The sequence below is a fragment of the Oryctolagus cuniculus genome, chromosome X, assembly GCF_051225735.1.
Source record: "Oryctolagus cuniculus isolate XC-2025 breed Fujian yellow rabbit chromosome X, ASM5122573v1, whole genome shotgun sequence".
In the NCBI taxonomy this organism is placed as follows: domain Eukaryota; kingdom Metazoa; phylum Chordata; class Mammalia; order Lagomorpha; family Leporidae; genus Oryctolagus; species Oryctolagus cuniculus.
Window position 1 is genome coordinate 73,356,610 of NC_142888.1, and position 22,299 is coordinate 73,378,908.

General features: G+C 44.5%; 1 protein-coding gene and 1 pseudogene across 4 annotated transcripts in view; one reads left to right on the forward strand and one right to left on the reverse strand.

The window, feature by feature from the left end:
* The first annotated feature begins 3,549 nt into the window (after positions 1-3,549).
* The window catches only part of LOC100353812 (A-kinase anchor protein 17B), a 39,710-nt gene continuing 20,960 nt past the window's right edge, over positions 3,550-22,299 (forward strand). For 2 of the 4 annotated variants that reach the window (XM_051827340.3, XM_070067100.2), the window contains exons 1-2: positions 3,550-4,005; positions 11,467-11,570. The gene's annotated coding sequence lies outside the window, so the exon portion shown is untranslated. The remainder of the gene's footprint in view (positions 4,006-11,466; positions 11,571-22,299) is intronic. The other 2 variants (XM_089324133.1, XM_089324134.1) reach the window with 1 other exon arrangement.
* Positions 8,181-20,345, reverse strand: LOC103351940 (ubiquitin carboxyl-terminal hydrolase 44 pseudogene; annotated as a pseudogene).

A 22,299-nucleotide genomic window follows, 5' to 3' on the forward strand; every position in this document is an offset into this window, starting at 1 on the left:
CCCAGATTCATTTTAGAGAAGAGCCAGAGTAATAAAATCCTTGGAAAGACGAGTATGGAAAAAAAGATGAGAAGAGGAAAGTATGGGTCTGCAGTTACTAAGAAGTGGCTTCCATTTACTTGTCCAGGACTGTGAAAGTCTGGATTCCACTTTGTCCTTCTCTCTGTATCTCTATTATATTCCTGTGTATTCATATTTGGATAATTTGGTTGGGGTCAGCGTACCTAAGTGACTGTGCCTGGGGAACAGCAGGGCATTCTGGTAATTCTTCTAGGAATCCGGTTCCAGGAACGTCAAAAGTAGATTATTGCCACTTTAAAACGACTAAACATAATATAATCATGGTGATCCCTGAAGTATTAGAATGTTAGACTCGAAGTACAGAGACTCTTTAATGCAAATAGCCAACATTTTGCAGATGGGGAAATTGAGCCCAGAGAAGTCAACTTAACCACTCTAGGTCACACAGCTACTGAATGCAGAGCCTGGACTCAAATCCTGGTCTCCTGATTCCGGGACCACTGTTTTCAAAAGCTTCTGAAACTCTTTCAAATCAATTAATTAATCCTTGTAAGAATTCAGTGAAGTAGGTTAGTGTTATTTATTCTGACTTTAGACATTTGCTGAAAAAAAAATGATTAAATGACTGTAAGCCAAAAGTGATTCTACTATAATTAAACATGTTTTTAATCACTCCCTAAAGAACAGACTATTAAGTAGGCTTATCATCTTCAGAATTAGCTTCCAGTTTCTTGTGCAACCGGTTTAAAGATCACCACTTTTCACCTGGCATCTTAAATGCCTTTTATATTAAGAATAAAGCTTGTATTTCTCTTAGCAAGATTAAGCAAATACAGTCACTAGATTAGCCACCTCTTAGTGTTCCAACAGTCCTCTGATTAAATGAATAAATTTACTATTCATGGAAGGGGGTGCCTCACCTCAGGATTTGTATAAGTTATTAGAATGCATCCATTCACCTTTTGGTTTTCCTTCCAAATGACATCCTTAGGCTGTAATTTCTTCTCTTTGCTATATGGAATAGCAGGGGATGCACAATAGATTTCTTCATGTAATTTATTGTGATAGTTAGTCTCTGAATTTGGTCAAACAGTTTGCCAAAGAAGACTTTAATTAAGGTTTGCACAGAAGACGCATTAACCATTAAAGCAAACAAGTCGATATTTTTAGTTCAAAATTTGAATCGAAGTGGTCATATGATATAGACTCAGAGACAAGGTGAGTTTGGAGTTTAGGGCTTCTTGTCTTTCCTTTCTCAGATTTTCTTCCTTTTGGTATTTACTATTCTCATGCCATCTGCTTTGGCATTCCACCAGAGCTTATTTTTCCAAAAAAAGCATCTGTAGTGCCAAATTGATTTCTTATCATGATTAAAATGTGCCCCTCCCGCCAATGCCCTGATTTCAGCAAGCAGGAGTGGTGTGTGTGGCTATGGACAAAACTAAAGGTCCTAGGGAAAGTGTCTCAGATTTTATGGATGAGGAAACCAAGCCCTTAGAGTGGCATGGCTGCTGGTCCAAGGGTAATGGGAGAACTGGAATTCCAATACCCTGAGAAATAACTTAATATCCGTGAGTTTTAGTTTCCTCTCCTGGCAATTAGAAATCAAGATATTTACTCTGGTTACTCTAGGGATCAAGTGTGACAGAACAAATGAAAACACTTTTGAAAACTGCAGTTTAGTACAAGTACTTAAATTTTTTTCCATTAAGCTATGCTTATTTCCTTATTTTTAAAAAGATTTATGTATTTATTTGAAAATCAGAGTTACACAGAGAGAGGAGAGGCAGAGAGAGAGAGAGAGAGAGAGAGAGAGAGAGAGAGAAAGAGAGGTCTTCCGTCTGCTGGTTCATTCCCCAATTGGCCACAATGGCCGGAGCTGTGCTGATCCGAAGCCAGGAGCCAGGAGCTTCCTCCGGGAAGGGACCCAAGGACTTGGGCCATCTTCTACTGTTTTCCCAGGCCATAGCATAGAGCTGGATTGGAAGTGGAGCCGCTGGGACTCGAACCAGCATCCATATGGGATGCTGGCACAGCAGGCAGTGGCTTTACCCACTACACCACAGCGCCAGTCCCTCCTTATTGTTGATAACTAGTAAATGTTAGACATGCGACTCTTTCAAGTAGCATTTGCATTTTGAAGGAAGAGGTTTTGAGGACACGTCTAACCCCAGAGGAAAAACCCAGTACAGACGCATCCCAGGGGCTCCTCATACCCCAGAGGCAGTGAACTTAGCTTTGTTGACCCATATGCTTTAGCAGTAAGAGCAAAGCATACTTTCACAGATGAGGGAGCTAAGAAGTTTGTAAGGAACCTGAAAAACTGCCTCTACAGTATTTCAAGCATTTAGGACGGAGTTTGACTGAATTAACTTATAATTCCCTTTTAATGCTGAAGTTCTGTAACTGCGAGCTTCCAATGGATTCATCTTTGCAACAGGCACTCCTCATCATGTGATTTCTCTCCAGACCTAGAAACACGAGTGCTTATCGTGTGTTACAATTGCATTGCATCCTCCTTGGGAGCACCTAATGGAGGGATAAATAAAATCTTACATGGTTTTATATGCCCAGTACTTGACATGTAGTGGGTGCTCATGACATGTTTGTCCATTGAATGAATAGGAGATATCAGTGTGGTGTAGGTCAGCTCTAGGAGAGTGAGCAGATTATTACAGTCTTTTGTTTCGAAGTCATTAAGGTGTTGGAGACTCTGGCTTGCAGAGAAAACAATAGGAAGTTCAGTTTACCTGAAGTACAGGGAGTTCTGTGATGGAGGTGGGACAGTGAGAAATGCAGCTGTGCAGTCTGGGCAGATCATCAAGGCTTTTATATGCTCAGCCATGATTTGGGATTTTTAAAAAAGATTTTATTTATTTATTTGAGAGGTAGAGTTAGAGAGAGAGAGAGAGACGGAGAGAAAGGTCTTCCAGCTGCTAAGGGTTTGCTCTCCAAATGGCAACAACGGCCGGAGCTGGGCCGATCCAAAGCTAGGAGCCACAAGCTTCTTCTGGTCTCCCATGCCGGTGCAAGGGCCCAAAAACTTGGGCCATTTTCTACTGCTTTCCCAGGCCATAGCAGAGAGCTGGATCGGAAGTGGAGCAGCTGGGACTAGAACCGGTGCCCATATGGGATTCTGGCACCGCAGCAGAGACTCAGCCCACTAAGCCACAGTGATGGCCCCCTGGATTTGGGATCTTATCTTGACAGCAATGGGGGGAAGGGAAGGGAGTAGAAAAAGATTGGAAACAAGGGTAACAATTTTTATTTTTATGCAAAGGAAATGGGTCTTGTGTGGGCCGCTAGCCCAGGTAAATTGCAGCATCTAAATCCGTGTCGTTTCGTGTGGGGGGTGGGGTGGGGCAAGAGTGGGAAGCCTGAGCAAAGCCTTAGAATCCTCAGCTGCAACCGCTCAAGGAGATCAACTTTGGCTCCAGCTTTGCCGCACAGGAGGGGCGGAGTTACTTGAATGATTCCTCAGGAGAAGGCGATTGGCCCTGGGGGAATTGGAGGGGGCGGGACTAGTCCATTGTTGCCATTGGTCCTGCGGGCAAGTTGAGGGATGGCAGCGAGGGAGGCGGAGCCCGCGAGGGCAGGCAATTGGTTAGGCGAGAGCCCACCGAGAGGAGCGAGCAGGCAGGCAGAGGAGCCCGCAGCCGGGAGCCAGGAGGCAGCCGCGGAGCGCCCACCAGGGCCGCAGCGGGGCGAGGGGTACCCCGGGCGTTGGCACTCGGGTGCGCGCCTGCGTAGCCGACTGGGATGCGGTGAGGACATTGCTGCGCCCTGTGCGCTCGACGCGAGTCATTCAACAGCTGGCCTCTGGGGCCACAGTCGCAGCGAGAGACAGGGAGTGTTGACGGTTGCGACTGCGGTGGTTGGAGGGAGACAGCGGCGGCGGCCGCGGCGGCGGTGGCGTTGGTGGCTGCAGTTCCGCTACCCCAGCGGAGCCAGGAGTGCAGGCGCAACGGTTCCTGAAGATTCCCGGTAAATGCCCTCCGCTCTGCTCGCACAGAAGGCGGCCACGTCCCGCTGCGTCTTAGCTGACCGGCCGGCTGGCCTGGCCTACTAGCGGAGCTATGGATGCCTCGCAGACAGGGCCACTCGGGACCCTTGGTGAGGCTTGGGGGCGGGCTGCACTGGAGACCCGGGTCGCCTCGCATGCCCCAGGAGTATCAGGTTTCCCAAAGATGCGCTTAGACTCTTGCCCTGGTCCTCTCCCTTCACCCTAAACCCTCCTGCACCTCCCCGGGGCCCGGGCACCGCACTAGGGGGAGCTCTGACACCCACTCCAGAGCTAACTCGACTCACGGCTCCTTCCGAGGTCACTGGAGGCATTCCCCTGGGGTATGTTGGCAGTAACATCCCGCTAATGGGAACTGAAGGTGCCCTCTCTTGCTCCACCGACACGCCAAGGGCCCCGGGCGCTCAGCTTTTCCCTGCTTCCCTGTTTCCGCCGCATTCAGCCAATTAATTATTAGCAGGGCTCCTCCACCCCATGACTCGGTCGGCTTCAGGGACTTCTCAACAGACTCAGTCTCAGCTTGAGGTTTCCAGTGCGGACGAAATAAGACCATTTCCAATCTGACCGGGAGAACAAGGCTCACTCACAGAGCTTTCAGGGTGTGGGATGTAAGCTCTTGAGCTGGGGGCGGGGAAGAAGCAAGTTGGGGAAGGCCAGGCTATAGGAAAAAATGTAATTCTAGCAAGCGGGGACATCCTAATGTTGGAAGTTGCGACTGTGCCTGCTTTGCATTTGATCTGCTTTCTGTGATTTGGATATAAAGCCTATCATTACAGGAGCATTTTGGATGCTGCTGACTCCAAGGGGTGACTTGCACCGAAAGGCTGGGTTCCAGCATGGGGGGACTTGTCACCCTTGGGGGAGAGTGCTTTTCATTTTCTTAGCGTCTTTTCTAGTTTGGGCATATGTTCTCAAAGATCATGCCCATTCTGACCTATGTCTTTCTGCCTGCCTGTGTCCTAACTTGGGAACTTGATGTTCTTGACCTTAAACTTATGAAGCACCATTGGCAGGGCTCAGTCTTCATGCTGAGAAAACCATTCTTGGGATAATATACTTGTCACCTCTCACATTCTGATTGTTTGTGTGCCTTTTAGGACATGTAGCATTCCAGTAGTCATGTTTTTCTATGCCCTGTTTTTAGTTTTTATGATTTTTTTGGGGGGGGGGGAGGGTCTTCTCAAATCATGGATTAACTTGAAGCATGGAGTAACTTCATGAAGATATTTTTCCTTCGACTCTTGTTAGGCACCGAGAAAGGTGAGAGTGGAAAAGCCCATTGGCTGGTGCTCAGGGGATCCCAGCTGTCAACATACATGGGACTGACTTGAGGTGCCATACCACTGGGGTAGATCAGCACAGGGCACTCGGAGGCCATCTTGGCTTCTGTAGTGGATCCCAAGCTTTCCATTTCACCCAAGCCAGAGACAGTACTTGCAGTGTAGCCCATTTGTTCAGGTTCTCGGTCATCACTCATGGGAAGAGAGTGGCCTTTGACTGGTTTCATGTGTCATGGCCAACATGAGAAGAAAAGGTGAGGCACGGAGGTTAGGAAAGAAACGTGTTGGGTACAACATTGTGTGAGTGTGAGTGTGTGTGTGTGTGTATGTGTATGAGAGAGAGACAGAGACAGACAGACAGACACAGAGAGACTTACTGACAAGCATTGAAGCAGTTCTCTACCAGTGAGACTAGCTGTGTGTTCATCTCTCAGTATGCATTCCTGACTATGCTAGAAGAAAGGACTTTTGCTGAGTTGTTTTACAGCCAGCATGGTGTTAGTTGTGAGTGTCTCTGATCTAATGTCCACTTGGGTCTATGGGTTCTGTGATACATCCAACATATTTCTGGCACTGTAAGAAACTCTAAAGTCAAGCTGTGGCTGAGGCAGATTAATGCCTGAGACACAGAGCAAATGTGGACAGCATGGAATCCAGTGATGCTTTACTCAGAAAAGACAGCATAAGGTCTGAAGCACTTACAGAAGCAGAGGAAGATCAGTGAAAATTGAGTAGCCATAAGAATATTAAGAGCTCCCATTAACTGAACACTTGTTGGAGGTTAAGTACTTTATTTGCATCATTTCATTTACTTCTTCTAAAATCCTGTAAGGTAGGCACTGTTACAGGTTGAGCATCCCTAACACAAAAATCCAAACTCTGAAATGCTCCAAAATTGGAAACTTTGAGTACTGACAAGAGACCACAAGTGGAAAATTCCACATGTGACCTCAGGAGACAGGTTGTAGTCAAAAGGCAGGTGTGCTAAAATATTGCATCATATTACCTTCAGATGATGTGTATTAGATGCCTATGAAACATAAATGAATTTCATGTTTAGACATGGTTCTTATCCCCAAAACATCTCATTATGTGTATGCACATATTCCAGAATAAAAAAAAATCTGAAATCCTAAGCACTTCTCTCATCCCAAGCATTTCAGATAAAGGATGCTCAACTTATATCATCTTCAGAAGCTCAAAGACACGCCCCAGGACATCACTCAGCTGATCAATGTCTGCTTGATGCCAGCTCTTGAGTTTGAAAGTGTTTGTTTTCATTGTCACAAGAAGGTTTTATAACAGAGCCGAGATGTGAGCAAGACTTTGAAGGGTGGGTAGCATTTAAATGAGAGAAGGTATTTGGCGGAGGGGATCAACATCATTGAAGGAACTCAAAGAGACTGGCCCAACTGGAGGGGAGCACACACACACAGGTACATTGATAAAATATATAGGGCTGGTGATGTGAGGTGGGATCATGTTTTGGAGAATCCTGAAGGGAACTTATGATTTGATGGAGTTAGAAATAAAGAATGTTGAGAATTTCTGAGCAAGGAAAAACATGACAAAAACAGTACCAATTACCTGGTGCGACTTACTCGTCCTTTCTGGAAAACCTTGCCCAACTGTCAGCATATTTAACTCTTGATTCAAGTTTCCTGAGCCCTTGGAGAATATCAGATGCATGGAACTGAACAGACTCCTGGGCTCGATGTGCAGAGAGCAAGCTAGAGGCTCTGGGTCACATTCTGCCCTCGATGGGTATGTTTCAGCATAAACAATGTGTAAAGAAGCAATTGAATTAGGGGTCAACACTGAAGAAGCAGAAGATCTATACACAGTAGGATTTCCAGCTTATCTGGAAATGGCAGAAGGTCTGGTCTGCGCTTCACCTGTGGAAGGCAGAGCTGTACAGAGCTGACTCCTTCCGTTGGGGGCTGAATACTCTACTTTTCTCCACTCCCATCCAGTCCCCAGCCCCCATTCTTGGGACCTAACTGGCCCTGTAGGTCCCGACCCCCTGCTCAAGGGAAACAGAGCCCCACCTGGGAAGATTCTAATCTGGGGCTGGCTTCTCATTTTTCTGAATAATTAGGAATTGTCAGACATGCCAGAGAACTGTCTCTGAAGTGCAAATAATCCTGGCCTGTGGGGGTGCTGTTGAAATCATTGAGGAAGCCCTTGGTTGCCAGGGACTGGGCTTTGTCCACAGTTAACACCTGTCCTCTGGCCTGGGACCAAAAGCCGGCTGTGAAAGGGCCTCAAAGAGACATTCTGAGGGACCTTGCTGTCCTCCTTTATCCTTTACTTGGACTCAGATTTTCTTGCCGAGTACTTCGTGTATAGGTCCTGGGTCAAATGACAGAAAAACTATGGGGGAGAAAACAACTCAAGAGACTACCTACAAGGTAGCATGGAGAACATATTCATCTGGAAGGTCCTAAAGCACACCACGTGTTCCAGAGGGACAGGTGCAAGCTACTTCGGGGTTGGCATTTAGGGTGGGGGGCTCTTCATTTGTGGTCTGTCTGGGAACTGCGGGGCATTTGGCATCACTGGCCCCCTCCTTACTAAAGGGGTATGGTGCCCTTCCCTGTGCCAGGTGTTGTGACAGCTACAACTGTTCCTAATGTTCTTGAAGGGAGCAAGATTGGGCCTGTTTAAAAACCAACTAAGGCATATTCCCAGGGATTTGAACACTCATCTCATGTGAAAGAATGATAAGTTCACTTATCGCATATTTGTGGCCCAAAGTACCCTAGGCCTCTCAGGCACTTACTATTTTCTTACTTAGATTCTGGTTAATTGTCTTAATTTCTTTCTTTTCCTAGACACAATTCTTTGAGGGTGATGCATCACTGTAGCCCCCAAAGTGTCTTTAACAGAGTAGCTGCTTGGTAGGTACACATGGATGCATCTTGATGTTCGCTGATTAATGGTAGGAGTTTCAGAAGTCTAAAAGAACAAGCAAGTGGGCATTGTCATTTCACTTTGGTCTGGAGGTGACCTTTCAAATGTGAAAATAGCATCGTTTCAATGGAGTTCTTGAGAAAAGTGTCCGTTTTAGTTAAGATTTAGCATCGATTATGTTTCTACTGTGTGCCAGGCACTGTTCTAGGCTCTGAAGACATAATGGTGTGCCAGACAGATGCAGCCCTTGCCTTCGTGGGACTTATGGACTTGTGGGGTAGGGGACACAGGCAGGTAAAAAAGCAAGTCAGCAGCCGGTGCTGCGGCTCAATAGGCTCATCCTCTGCCTACCGGCGCCGGCACACCGGGTTCTAGTCCCGGTCGGGGCACCAGATTCTGTCCCGGTTGCCCCTCTTCCAGGCCAGTTCTCTGCTGTGGCCCGGGAGTGCAGTGGAGGATGGCCCAGGTCCTTGGGCCCTGCACCCCATGGGAGACCAGGAGAAGCACCTGGCTCCTGCCATCAGATCAGCGCAGTGCGCCGGCCGCAACACGCTGGCTGCGGCGGCCATTGGAGGGTGAACCAACGGCAAAGGAAGACCTTTCTCTCTCTCTCTCTTTCTCACTGTCCACTCTGCCTGTCCAAAAAAAAAAAAAAAAAAGCAAGTCAGTAAATGCACATGAAGATGGGATAGTTAGTCACAGTAAACTAAAATGAGGTGTTATACTACAAGCGCCAAGGGTGAGAGTGGTGCTACTTCAGAGAGGGTTTGGGGTAGACATCTCCAGGGAGGTGACATACAAAGCCAAATGTGAACAACTAGGAGCTGGTCAGGAGAAAATCTTGGGGCAGAGCACTTCAGAGGCAGGGAAGCCTAAATGCAAAGGCCCTAAGGACTGAACCTAGTGCCTCTGCGGCACAGTAGAAAGGCCAGTGAGGCTGGGATGGAAAGAACAAGAGCAGTAGGAGAGATGGGAATGGAATGAGTTGAAAGAGGCGGGCAGAGGCCATATTTTGAGGGTAAGCAGTTTGAATTTCCACGGGAGGGTTTTGAAAAGAGGAATCAGTTGATCCGATTTAAGGTTTTAAAAAAAATCACTTTGGCTGCTGCGTAGAATCTCTTGGGGGTGAGAATGGAAGAAGAGAGATCAGCTACACAGTAATTCGCAATAACCCAGGTGGGAGATCATGATGACTTTGACCGAGGGGTTAAGGAGTAGCAGTGGAGGAAGAAATAGATTTGGACTGTGTTGTCAGGGTGGAGTCAAAAGGACTTGCCAAAGGATAGAGTTGGAGAGGAAGGGAGGTCCCCAGCTTGAGCACCTACTGGAAGGGTGGCTTTTTTTTAGGGAAATGAGATTCCCTGGGTAGAGGAAGCAAGTTGAAGGTGGAAGACAGATTTTGGGGATGGAAATTCAGAGCTCTGATGCATGTGTTAGGTAGAGATGCCAGAGAAACATTCAACTAGAGACACTGTATAGGCAGCTGAATAGCAATACAAGGGTTGGCCGGAGCTTCAGCTTACATAAAATTAAATGCACGTTCAAATGTCTTTTTTTTTTTTTTTTTTTTTTTGACAGGCAGAGTGGACAGTGAGAGAGAGAGACAGAGAGAGAAAGGTCTTCCTTTTGCCGTTGGTTCACCCTCCAATGGCCGCCGCTGCAGCCGGCGCACCGCGCTGATCCTGGCAGGAGCCAGGAGCCAGGTGCTTTTCCTGGTCTCCCATGGGGTGCAGGGCCCAAGCACCTGGGCCATCCTCCACTGCACTCCCTGGCCATAGCAGAGAGCTGGCCTGGAAGAGGGGCAACCGGGACAGAATCCGGCGCCCCGACCGGGACTAGAACCCGGTGTGCCGGCGCCGCAAGGTGGAGGATTAGCCTATTGAGCCACGGCGCCGGCTATGTTCAAATGTCTTTAAGCTGCCATTACATACTAACAAAAGTAGCCACAGTAAAGTTGCTAATGACCCCATGTCAGCAGGGCTGCAAGGGAATCAGTCTGTTAATTCTGCTGGTGGCCTGATCAATTCACTTAATCTTTCAGGAGGACGATTTGACAGGATGTAATGAGCCATGTAACCTTACTATCCTTGATGTGATAATGTGTTTTAAGGAAATAATTTTTAAAAAAAGATCTGTGCAAAGACTTCCATGGCAGTGTCTTTCTCGTAGTAGTAATATAGAGGAGGAGTACTCTTTTGCAAAGAGCAATGCTCTTTGAAAAATCAACTGGAAAACCAAATCCTTTTGGAGGAGGACTATCTTACCAAAGAATGTAGTTACTCTCTGTAGAGTTTCCATAGACTTTGTCTCTCTGGAGAATTTCATTTTTTAAAAAGATTTATTTATTTATTTGAAAGTCAGAGTTACAGAGAGAAGGAGAGGCAGAGAGAGAGAGAGAGAGAGAGAGAGATCGATCGATCTTCCATCCACTGGTTCACTCTCCAATTGGCTGCAATGGCCGGAGCTGTGCTGATCCAAAGCCAGGAGCTAGGAGCTTCTTCCAGGTCTCCCACGTGGGTGCAGGGGCCCAAGAACTTGGTCCATCTTCTACTGCTTTCCCAGGCCATAGCAGAGAGCTGGATGGATCAGAAGTGGAGCAGCTGGGACTCTAACCGGTGCCCATATGGGATGCCAGCACTGCTCTACCCGTTATGCCACAGCGCTGGCTCCAGTATCAAGAATTTCTACAGACACTCTTGGTAGGGATACAATTGAGAAGTGTGTTGACCACATTAGTATCCGAAATTGATACTAAAACCAGATCGTGAGGGTACATAAGCACAACTGTACAAATCTCACCTGCTGTTCATGCTGAAAATTGAAAATGTACATTTAAAAAAAAATTTAGGGCCGGCGCCGTGGCTCAATAGGCTAATCCTCCACCTTGCGGCGCCGGCACACCGGGTTCTAGTCCCGGTTGGGGCGCCGGATTCTGTCCCGGTTGCCCCTCTTCCAGGCCAGCTCTCTGCTATGGCCAGGGAGTGCAGTGGAGGATGGCCCAGGTGCTTGGGCCCTGCACCCCATGGGAGACCAGGAAAAGCACCTGGCTCCTGGCTCCTGCCAGGATCAGCGCGGTGCGCCGGCTGCAGCGGCGGCCATTGGAGGGTGAACCAACGGCAAAAGGAAGACCTTTCTCTCTCTCTGTCTCTCTCTCTCACTGTCCACTCTGCCTGTCAAAAAAAAAAAAAAATTTATCTGCTTATGACCTTGTACCTGTTTTCTCTCTGGCAGAATGTTCCCTGGTTAGGATGCCACAGTACAGTTGTTCACCATGAAGGGTTCACAAGAACGTGGCTTCTCCAATCTTTCTTCCTTTGATTACATTTCGACATAAGGTATTGGGTAATATTCTATTCTGTGAAATTGATATTCAAATACGTTTACCTTGGGGGTTTTAAATGGTTGCAAAATACTGCTGATCTCAGAAACTGCTTAGTAATGCAAAGCACAGTCCCATGTGAAGGTTGCTTTTCTCCTGTAGGTGGCGACTGGTGGGCAGAACCTTGCTCATAATTTTCAGATAGTGATGATCGAACTAGAATCAAAACGTTGGTAACTTCCTGACATGCATTTCACAGTAGAAATACTCTGATTATTCAGTGAATGAGACAAACGTGTGGAAGATACTCAGCCTCATTCGTTGAAATCCCTGATAGCCTGGTTTTCGTTGTTGTTTTGTTTTTTCACGTGAGGAAAAAGCAGGGAGTGCACTTTAACGGCATTATTCTTAAGTTGACACAAGGTGAAAAGCCGCATTGCTGGCTGAAGGTGTCTGGAGAGAGAAGTGTTCAACAAAAATATTCCTGGTGCTGAAGAAAGGACACACAACTAAAATACTGGTCAGGCTAGTCTGCCACGTGCTCTGTGCATATTTTTAAAAACAGCTCCCTCCCTTTCTGTCATAGAATAATTTCTGTACACACTATCCTGTAGAGTTACGCAAATGTATTCGCATAGCAAGACCTGGCACAAACTTGTCTTTAGTTAGCTTATTTTTCATTAGCCTGAGACACTCAAAACTCTTTGCTTTCACAAACATCACCACATAAAAGAAACCTTAGGACGATCTTTTAACAGAAAGAACAAAACAGGAAGTTAGGTTGCCCAAAGAGGTGCATTAACATGAATCTGGCTTTCCTCAGTGTAGGACCAAAATTCCCCACACTGCATTCTACCTTAGAGCTGATTTTCTTTAAGTGGGGGCACAAAAGGTTCTGAGCAGGACTGTGACATTTCGTTGTTGCAAAGTTATCCGTACTGAGTGGGTCCCCAGAAGTCTCCTCCTTTCTGTCCAGAAAGCCCTCTGTGTCCCCACCAAGTGCTTTCAGACCATCTTATTTGGGGACTTTTGGTCCTCCAGCAGGCTATATTCTTACTATTGCAAAACTAAGTACCCTTCATTTTCATGATGCGACTCTAAAGTTATCCGAGATCAGAGCATCTGGTAAGCCTCAGATAATTTGAAAATGTTGTGTGGTTAATGATGTGTCAGAATACTTGAACTGTTCACCCGTGACATCTTGACTGAAAAGCCAGGGACTATTTTGACATGGTCAGGACTTACTGGGATTCTATACTATCCAGAAAACTGAAAATTGGCTAGGTTGATTTGACCCAAGTAGATTTTGGCTGCCCTCTTGACTTCCATAAATGTGTTGATATACTGTTATGCACCTTTAATGCTTTCAGGATGACTATGGTTCAAAAGCCTGGAGAAGAAAGAAAGGTAGCAAAAAGATACTTTGAAAGAGGATATTGAGTTCCACAGATGATCCTTTTTTCTGTGTGTGTGTGTGTGTGTGTGTGTGTGTGTGTTTTGTGAAGAAACTCAAGACAACAAATACTTGTGGGAATGAGAAAGAACAAAAAAAGGATGGATGACTATTTTATGATTCAAGTGCTTTTTTACAGGTCTAGGTTATTTTTCTAATCAAAAATACTTGAGTTGTATCAGATGTATCTCTCTAGTGTCTCCTGAAATGAAAGGAGATATTGGAGTGATTTTGGGTGCAAACTGTACAGAATTTATTGAGTTTATGCTGCAATCCTTTTAGCCCTGTGCCCTGTGAGGATATCTCCAGTCTGTTTCCTTTAATCCATTCTTTTATTTACTGTCACACAGTCAGCTTTGCTACTAAATGTAGAGACAAGGAAGATGGAAAATGGCCAGATGCTAGAGAAAGCAGCCACATTCCCTGGGAATCTCTTAGCAGTGTTCTGGCATTGGGAGTATGTGGAGTGAAATGTTTTAGTAAAGCTATGTACACAAGATACTGCTAGAATGCACACTGTATAAACAGTATTGAATAGCTATAATTTTTTTTCAAGTTTACAGGAGCTCCCATTTGCTTCTGCAAAGGTGTTAAAGAATAAGTCATCTCAGTAATGTTGCTTTTAATCACGAGGATAGAAGAAAGATACGTGCATGTGAGTGGAAAGAACAGAGAGGCCATGGTGGAACACAGTAGTAGAACATGGGGATAATTAAAAATACATGCATTAAAATTTGACCTTTGGCTAATTGATGGAGGGCATAATTATAGCATTCTTTGCTATCAAGGCTTGGTTTATGCTAGCCTCTGAAAACTTTACTGAATAAATTAAACTCTGCATATGACAGTGTTTGGTGAAAGTTATGGAAACTCATTCATTAATTCTACTATTTCTTTTGAATGGAACACAGGATTACTGAGTGGCAAATTGGAAGACAAGTTTTGATGTAAGGAATCAGTTGCCTGCATAGTGTAGTACTTGATCTCAGGGACTCAACATGTTGCAATAAATTTGATTAATATATAAGTATACATAAAATACATAGTAGGACAATTACAGTTTGAATTTGATTCAAAAATTGGCACATTTAAGCTTGGAATTGAGAAAGTATTCTGATTTAGAGGAAAGTACCTGTTAAAGTTGAATATTACATGAAAGTTTTCCAGGAACATCTGTTTTTGCTGTTACAAAATGGCTCATTGATGACTTGAACCTTCTGCAGTCAGATCAGTGGCTGCTGAGAGTTGGCAGAAGGACTATGAAGGGACACGAGGGACTTTTGGGAGGACGATGGGCATTTTTGGTACCTTGCTTATGGTGATGATTTCACAGGTGTGCATGCAAACAAGCATGCTTCAGAAGATGCATGGAAAACGGAATTAAAAGCTAATCTTATTTTGGCCCAAACAATTTTGAAATCATATGTATGAGGTCCTTCAAAAAGCACATGGAAAGTACGTATTATGAAGAAACTATTCAACATTTTCTACACCGAAATAAATTTAGCTTTTAAATTCTATTTCCATGAACTTTTTGAAGTCAAAGCTTATCAAAGTGTGCACTTTTGGTATATGTGAAGTTTATATCATAAAGTATATGTGGTTTAATGTATATCAATTGTTTTTCTGAACCACATAGATATTGAATGTAGCATAAGTATTTAACAGTGGAAGTAAAAACTTGCATAGTAAGTGAACGATTTTAAGCCTAATCATTTCATACTCTAGCTGTTATTTACGGTATAAATGATTGTCTATTCTCATTTCACTTAACAATCATCTGCCCCAGAGGATTTGTTTCCTGAAATTTAAGAGAAAGTTGTTCATACAGGTCCTTTGCATGTTTATGTTACAGATGACCACTAGCATTCTATGGGATGTTATTTTTCTCAATCTGAAATCAATGCAGGGATAAATGGTCTCTCAGTGACAGACTCTGAGCTGCAGAGGTGAATAGCTTCTCCACTTTCTGAGTAAGATTAAGTCAGCAATAGTGGCGCTTCAAAGAGAGCTAGTAAGATTATTAGAGGAGGACAAAGAGTGCCTCACTGTGGGTTTTTAATAAAATCCAAGCTTAGAAAAATGTACTGCTCTTTTTAAAATGCCAAGGACCAGGGTTGATCTCAGAGACTCCTAGTAGTCCCATAACCTTAGCAAGAGTGAAAAATCCAGGCTTTAGTTTTTTAGAAAAATGAGATGCCAGACATATAGCGCAGTTACCAATTTTTAACAGCTATCTGCCCCCTGCATTTATTTCTTTTCAAGATGTATTTTTATTCCTCTGAGTTAAAAATCTCAAGCTATATAAAGCTTTGAGAGATCTAATGTTATCAAGCATATAAAATGAACTCATACCCAAGGTAAGCTATATTTATATAGCATCATAACATTGCTAGTTTGCTAAATTCACATTTTATTAGGATCTGCTTTGTTAAAACCTGTTTTCTGCCATCATTGTTCATGTCCATAGTCCCAAAGTTCACGTAAGCATACAATTTGTAAAACTGCCTTCTTCATTTAGTTTGACTATGCCAAATAAAGAATAATTATTAAAATAATAATTTTTAAATAAAGTTCCATTCATCAAAGTAATGTATGTTCTGAGTCCCGTAACTCACAAAGTCTCTGGAATGTCAAGCGGTATCTTTGATAAGAATTTCGGTGATGCTTTAATGTTTTCCTTGGAATAATGTATGAGATTAACTGCCTTCAAGGGACAAAGATGACTTCACAACACCAATGGCCACTTAAAAAAAGCCTTTTTCGAAAGGGTAATCCTGGAACAAAGTGCCTAATTTCCCATCTATTAAGAATTTGTATAGAAAAGAGCTATACCACATAAATACCAAATGTAGATAGGATGCCACCTGAATTTATTCAGAAGATCACCCAACTTCATGATCTAAAGCAATTAAGACATCAAAATATAAAAGAGGCAGCAATAGTCTGAGGTGAACATTAAAAAAAAAAGTTTAAACCTCCCAAGTACTTGAAAATAGTTACCTACAGTTGATATACATATATTTATACTTTTCCTCTGTAAAAGAGAGTTTTTAGTTAAATATAAAATGTATAAATGTAGTGTGCACTGATTCATAAGTTAAAGCTAAAAACAGCAAAGCTCAAAATTGTAAATCCAATTTTTTTTAAAGATTTATTTATTTGAAAGAGTTACAGAGAGGGAGGAGAGGGAGAGAGGGAGAGGAGGGAGGGAGGGAGGGAGGGGGAGAGAGAGAGAGAGAGAGGTCTTCTATCCACTAGTTCACTCCCCAGATGGCCGCAATGGCTGGAGCTGCGCTGATCTGAAGCCAGGAGCCAGGAGCTTCCTCTGGGTCTCCTATGTGGGTGCAGGGGTCCAGGGACCTGGGCCATCTTCCACTGCTTTCCCAGGCCATAGCAGAGAGCTGGATTGGAAGTGGAGCAGCCGGGTCTCGAACTGGCACCCATATGGGATGCCGGCGCTTCCGGCCAGGGTGTTAACCTACTGTGCCACAGCCAGTCCCTGTAAATCCAACTTTAAAAAATCTGCAAATTGCAAGAAGAATGCCTCACTGTCTCTGTGTCAGCTAAGGATTTTATTAGAAGGAGCATCAGCTTCTTCACTGGGATCTTGCTACTAGACAGGAGTTCTGGAGAAAACATTTTAGAATTTACATTCTCAGTATCTTGTTGGGTAGAAAACAAGATGCAAGCATGGACCTTGCATACTTCATCCATAGTGCATATGCTTAGCTAGAAATCATGGTAGTGTTCCCAGAACCCTCTGTCAGAATTACAGCAGTATGCAGTGGAGTGTCTTTTTTTTTTTTTTTTAAGATTATTTATGGGGCCAGTGCTGTGGCATAGCAGGTTAAAGCTGCTGCCTGCGTGCTGGTATCTCATATGGGTACCAGGTAGACCCAGCTGCTCCTCTTCCAATCCAGCTCTCTGTTATTGCCTGGGAAAGCAATGGCTCAAGTCCTTGGGCCCCTGCACCTGTGTAGGAGACCCAGAGGAAGCTCCTGGCTTCCGATGGGTGCAGCTCTGGCTTTTGTGGCCAATTGGGGAGTGAACCAGTGGATGAAAGACCTCGCTCTGCCTCTCCATCTCTCTCTATGTAACTCTGACTTTCAAATAAATAAGTAAATCTAAAAAAAAAGATTTATTTTTATTTATTTATTTGAAAGTCAGTTTCAGAGAGAGAGGAGAGGCAGAGAGAAGTGGGGGGGGGGGCTCTGCCAACCTGAACCATTTGAGGTAGCTGGAGTATCATAAACTGTTTCTGGGTTTCTATGAGAACAACTGGTTTTTGGGAAAACCTCCTACATTTTGAGTTACACTGGTCACATATGTAAAGATTTCCTTCTAAAGGTTCAGTGTCTTAAATTGGCCAACATTTTGGTGCTCACACCATGGCTCACTTGGTTAATCCTCTGCCTGCGGTGCCGGCATCCCATGTGGGTGCCAGGTTCTAGTCCCGGCTGCTCCTCTTCCAGTCCAGCTCTCTGCTGTGGCCCGGGAAGGCAGTGGAGGATGGCCCAAGTGCTTGGGCTCCTGCACCCGCATGGGAGACCAGGAGGAAGCACCTGGCTCCTGGCTTCGAATTGGCGCAGCTCCAGCCATAGTGGCCATTTGAGGGGTGAACCAATGGAAGGAAGACCTTTCTCTCTGTCTCTCTCTCTCACTGTCTATAACTCTACCTGTCAAATAAAAAAAAATGGCCAACATTTCAATTATCAGACATGGCTAGAAAACAGTATCTTTTTCACTGCATTGATGTCTTTCTGGAAATTCCAGTGACACGTCCCAGAAAGGTGTTTGATTTATTATCACATGCAAGACATGTAACCTAAGAAGTCCATGAAAAATGTTATTTGCAGCATTCAGAACTTCCTTGGTAAATTTCCTTTGACAAGTAAGGATGCGAGGTGGTAAGCTGGTACCAGTTGTCTCCAGTTTATGTTCTGTTTTATCTAAAAGTTCACGAAGAAATTCCTGAGCATCTTGCTGGGCTTTACAATGAAAAGCAGGAATTAGTCTCCACACTGAGTGTAGCATAGGAAATGGTGAGACCAAGGCCTACTTTTCAGACCACAGGACTTGGAACAAAGTATGCTAACTCATGACAGAGAGAAATGTACTGTGAATCTGAATCTGTAGAATGATTAAATTCCATCTTTCTAGTTTTTGAAGCTCCACCACTTAGTCCTGATGGTAAGCTTGAGTGTCTGGAGCCAACACAGCCTTTTATTTTCGGGGGGTGGGGTGGGGGTATTCATTCATTTGGTATACTACTGTATCTGTGACTGCAGGATACTTATAAGATCTTGTCTTGCCACTAGCTGTTACAGCCCCTAATCAGTTCAGATCAAGCTTTAAAAAGCACCGGATTCTGTCCCGGTTGCCCCTCTTCCAGGCCAGCTCTCTGCTGTGGCCAGGGAGTGCAGTGGAGGATGGCCCAGGTGCTTGGGCCCTGCACCCGCATGGGAGACCAGGAAAAGCACCTGGCTCCTGGCTCCTGCCATCGGATCAGCGCGGTGCGCCGGCCGCAGCGCGCCGACCTTTCTCTCTGTCTCTCTCTCTCACTGTCCACTCTGCCTGTCAAAAAATTTAAAAAAAGGCATTTTCAGGTGGGCATTGTGGCACAACAGGTTAAGCCTCGGCTTGGGATTCCTGCGTCTCATATCAGAGTGCTTGGTTCCAGTTGTGACTACCCTCGTTTCGGATGCAGCTTCCTGCTAAAGCAAACTCTGGGAGGCAGCAGTGTCTGCTCAAGTAATTTAGTCCCAGCCACCTGCCTGAGTGACCTGGATCGAGTTCCTGGCTCCTGGCTTGGGCCTGGCCTAGCCCTGGCTGTTTTGGGCATTTGGGGAATGAACCAGCAGATGAAATCAATCAATCGATCAATCAGTCAATCAATCAATCTCTCTCTCTTTCTCTCTTTCTGTTTTTCCCTCTCTCTCCAACAGTCTGCTTTTCAAATAAATAATTTTTTTTAAAAAAAGCAATAGAATATTTTACACTGTTATTCTGCAGCTTGATTTTTTTTTTCTAAAATATCATGGATATTCTTCCTTGTCAGTAAGTCTATAGACTGCTTTGGGTAGTATGAAAACTAACAATATTAGATCTTCCAATCCATGAAATAGGACATCTTTCCATTTTGGGGGGGGGGGTTGTCCTTTTCAATTTAGTTAATCAGTGTTTCATAGTTTTCATCTTAGAGTTCTTTCACAACCTTTGTTAATTTTATTTCTGGCTATTTTTATAGCTTTTGTAAATGAGATTGTTTTATTTATTTCTTTTTCAACTACTTTGTTATTATTGTATAGCAATGCTGCTCAGTCTTGTGTGTTAATATTATATCCTGAAGCTTTACTGGATTCATTTGTTAGTTCTAACAGTTTTTTGATGGAGTCTTTAGGTTTTTTGATATATAAGATCATGTTGTCTGTACTCAAGAATAATTTGACTTCTTCCTTTCTAATTTGAATGCCTTTTATTTATTTCTCTTACCTAATTGCTCTGACTAGGACTTCTGGAGGCCGTTTTTAAAAAGATTTATTTATTTTGAAAGTCAGAGTTACACATATAGAGAAGGAGAGGCAGAGAGAGAGGTCTTCCATCTGTTGCTTCACTCCCCAGATGGTCACAACAGCCAGAGCTGTACCCATCCGAAGCCAGGAACCAGGAGCTTTTTCTGGGTCTCCTACGTGGGTGCAGGGGCTGAAGGACTTGGGCCGTCTTCCACTGCTTTCCCGGGCCATAGCAGAGAGCTGGATCGGAAGTGGAGCAACTGGGACTCGAACTGACGCCCATATGGGATGATGGCACCACAGGCAGCAGCTTTACCCTCTATGCCACAGCGCCGGCCCCTGAAGGCCATTTTTAAAATTTAATAACAGTTGGATTTTCTTCAGAAAATCAGTTCTTTATAGTCATCCATTTTATCAAACATTTTGAATTTTTGGTAATTTCTAAATATCAAATCCATGATAAAATAATTTAGAGGGGCCAGTGCTGTGGTGCAGCAGGTTAAGTCATAGCCTACAGTGCCAACATCCCATAAGAGCATGGATTCAAGTCCTGGTTGCTCTACTTCCAATCCAACTCCCTGCTAATGCACCTGGGAAAGTAGTGGAAGATGGCTCAAGTCCCTGGGCTCCTGTATCCACATGGAAGACCTAGAAGAAGCTCCTGGTTCCTGGCTTCAGCCTGGCTGAGCCCTGCTCGTTGAGGTCATTTGGGGAGTGAACCAGTGGAGGAAGATCTACTTGTCTACCTTTCTATCTCTCTCTCTCTAAATCTGCCCTTCAAATAAATAAATCTTTTTAAGAAGATTTACAAATTGAACCCCATCATGGCTATTTTAAATAATATAACCCAAGCTTTGGAATCAGTCTAAAAGAAGCATCCTACAATGTTTAAAAAAAGGCAGTATCATTGGAATAAATGCAGAGAGCTTGACAAACCTGATTACTTTGAAGTGAATAACTCTATTTTAGGTGTATTTTTTTCTGGATTGTTTTTCTAAAGATTTCTTTATTTATTTGAAGGTCAGAGTTACAGAGAGAGAGGCAGGCAGGCAGACAGATAGATCTTCCATCGGCTCGTTCACTTCCCAAATGCACACAATAACCAGGGCTGGGCCAGGCTGAAGCTAGGAGCTAGGATCTTCATCTGGGTCTCCCATGTAGGTGGCAGGGGCCCAAATACAGGTCATCTTCTGCTTTTTTCCCAGGCTTATTAGCAGGGAACTGGATTGGAAGTGGAGCATCTGGGACATGAACCACCCATATGGGATGCTGGTGTTGCAGGCAGTGACTTTACCACTATGCCACAAGACCAGCCCCTGGAATGGTTTTAAAAAGCTCTTTCTTTCGCTCTTTCTTTCGCTCGTTCGCTCGTTCGTTCTTTCTTTCTTTCTTTCTCTCTCTCTCTCCTTCCTTCCTTCCTTCCTTCCTTCCTTCCTTCCTTCCTTCCTTCCTTCCTTCCTTCCTTCCTTCCTTCCTTTCTTTTCAGGCAGAGTTAGTGAGAGAGAGAAAGAGACAGAGAAAAAAGTCTTCCTTCCGTTGGTTCACCCCCGCAAATGGCCGCTACGGCTAGTGTGCTAGCCAGGAGCCAGGTGCTTCCTCCTGGTCTCCCATGCAGGTGCAGGGCCCAAGCACTTGGGCCATCCTCCACTGCCTTCCCAGGCCACAGCAGAGAGCTGGACTGGAAGAGGAGCAACCGGGACAGAATCCGGTGCCCCGACCAGGACTAGAACCCCGGGGTACCAGCGCTGCAGGTGGAGGATTAGCCTAGTGAGCTGCAGCGCCGGCCAGAAGCTGTTTCTTTAAGTTGTATAAATTTGTGCCTTTTGACTATAAATAAATTCTAGATTTCAGTGTATCCTATTTGAATATCAAATTAGTTGTTCTCCTGAATGAACTTAATATTGATCTGCAGTGTACTAAGTGGATCCCTCCTCTCCTTCATTTCACTATTTGGATAATGCTTTTGGAGAAAGGAAACATGGTTCTTTTCATATTGTTCCAGTTCAATGTTGCTATCATAAGGATTTCTAGAACCTAAGATCTTAGATACTACTTTTGCTGACCTTTTATAAAATCAGTTTGTACAAACCTTTTCTTCTAAATAAGTTGACTTGGATTGTCTTTCAGGGAAAGTTATTAAAGAATTGTGTGTCTATAAAGTTAATCAACATTTAATAGTAAATTTGTGCCAGAATTTCCATTATCTAGCCATATATTTTTGGGTCTGTGTTTCCCTAAAGTTGATATTAAATGAGAAACTAGTAACATAGGGTCTGAATGCATCCACTCCTTAGTTGGGAGTGCTATTTGAAATCTGCAAATAAAAGCTGATATCCTTAATTCCAAGCATTAATGATCTTATTCACTTTGAGGCAATTTAAAAGAGTCTGCTATTATGAAATGCCAGCTAATATGGAAACCGTGCTCACGTTTTGAGGCTTTTCCATTCCCAAAGTAAGGGCAATTTCACTTTGCCACTTACTTGAAGATGTTGTCTACTCTTCACTTGAATGTAGTGATCAATTTACATCCGTAGATAGGAAGAATAAGATTAGATCTTAGCCGGCGCCGCGGCTCACTAGGCTAATCCTCCACCTTGCGGCGCCGGCACACCAGGTTCTAGTCCCGGTCGGGGCACCGGATTCTGTCCCGGTTGCCCCTCTTCCAGGCCAGCTCTCTGCTGTGGCCAGGGAGTGCAGTGGAGGATGGCCCAAGTGCTTGGGCCCTGCACCCCTGCAGTATGCCGGCCGCAGCGGCCATTGGAGGGTGAACCAACG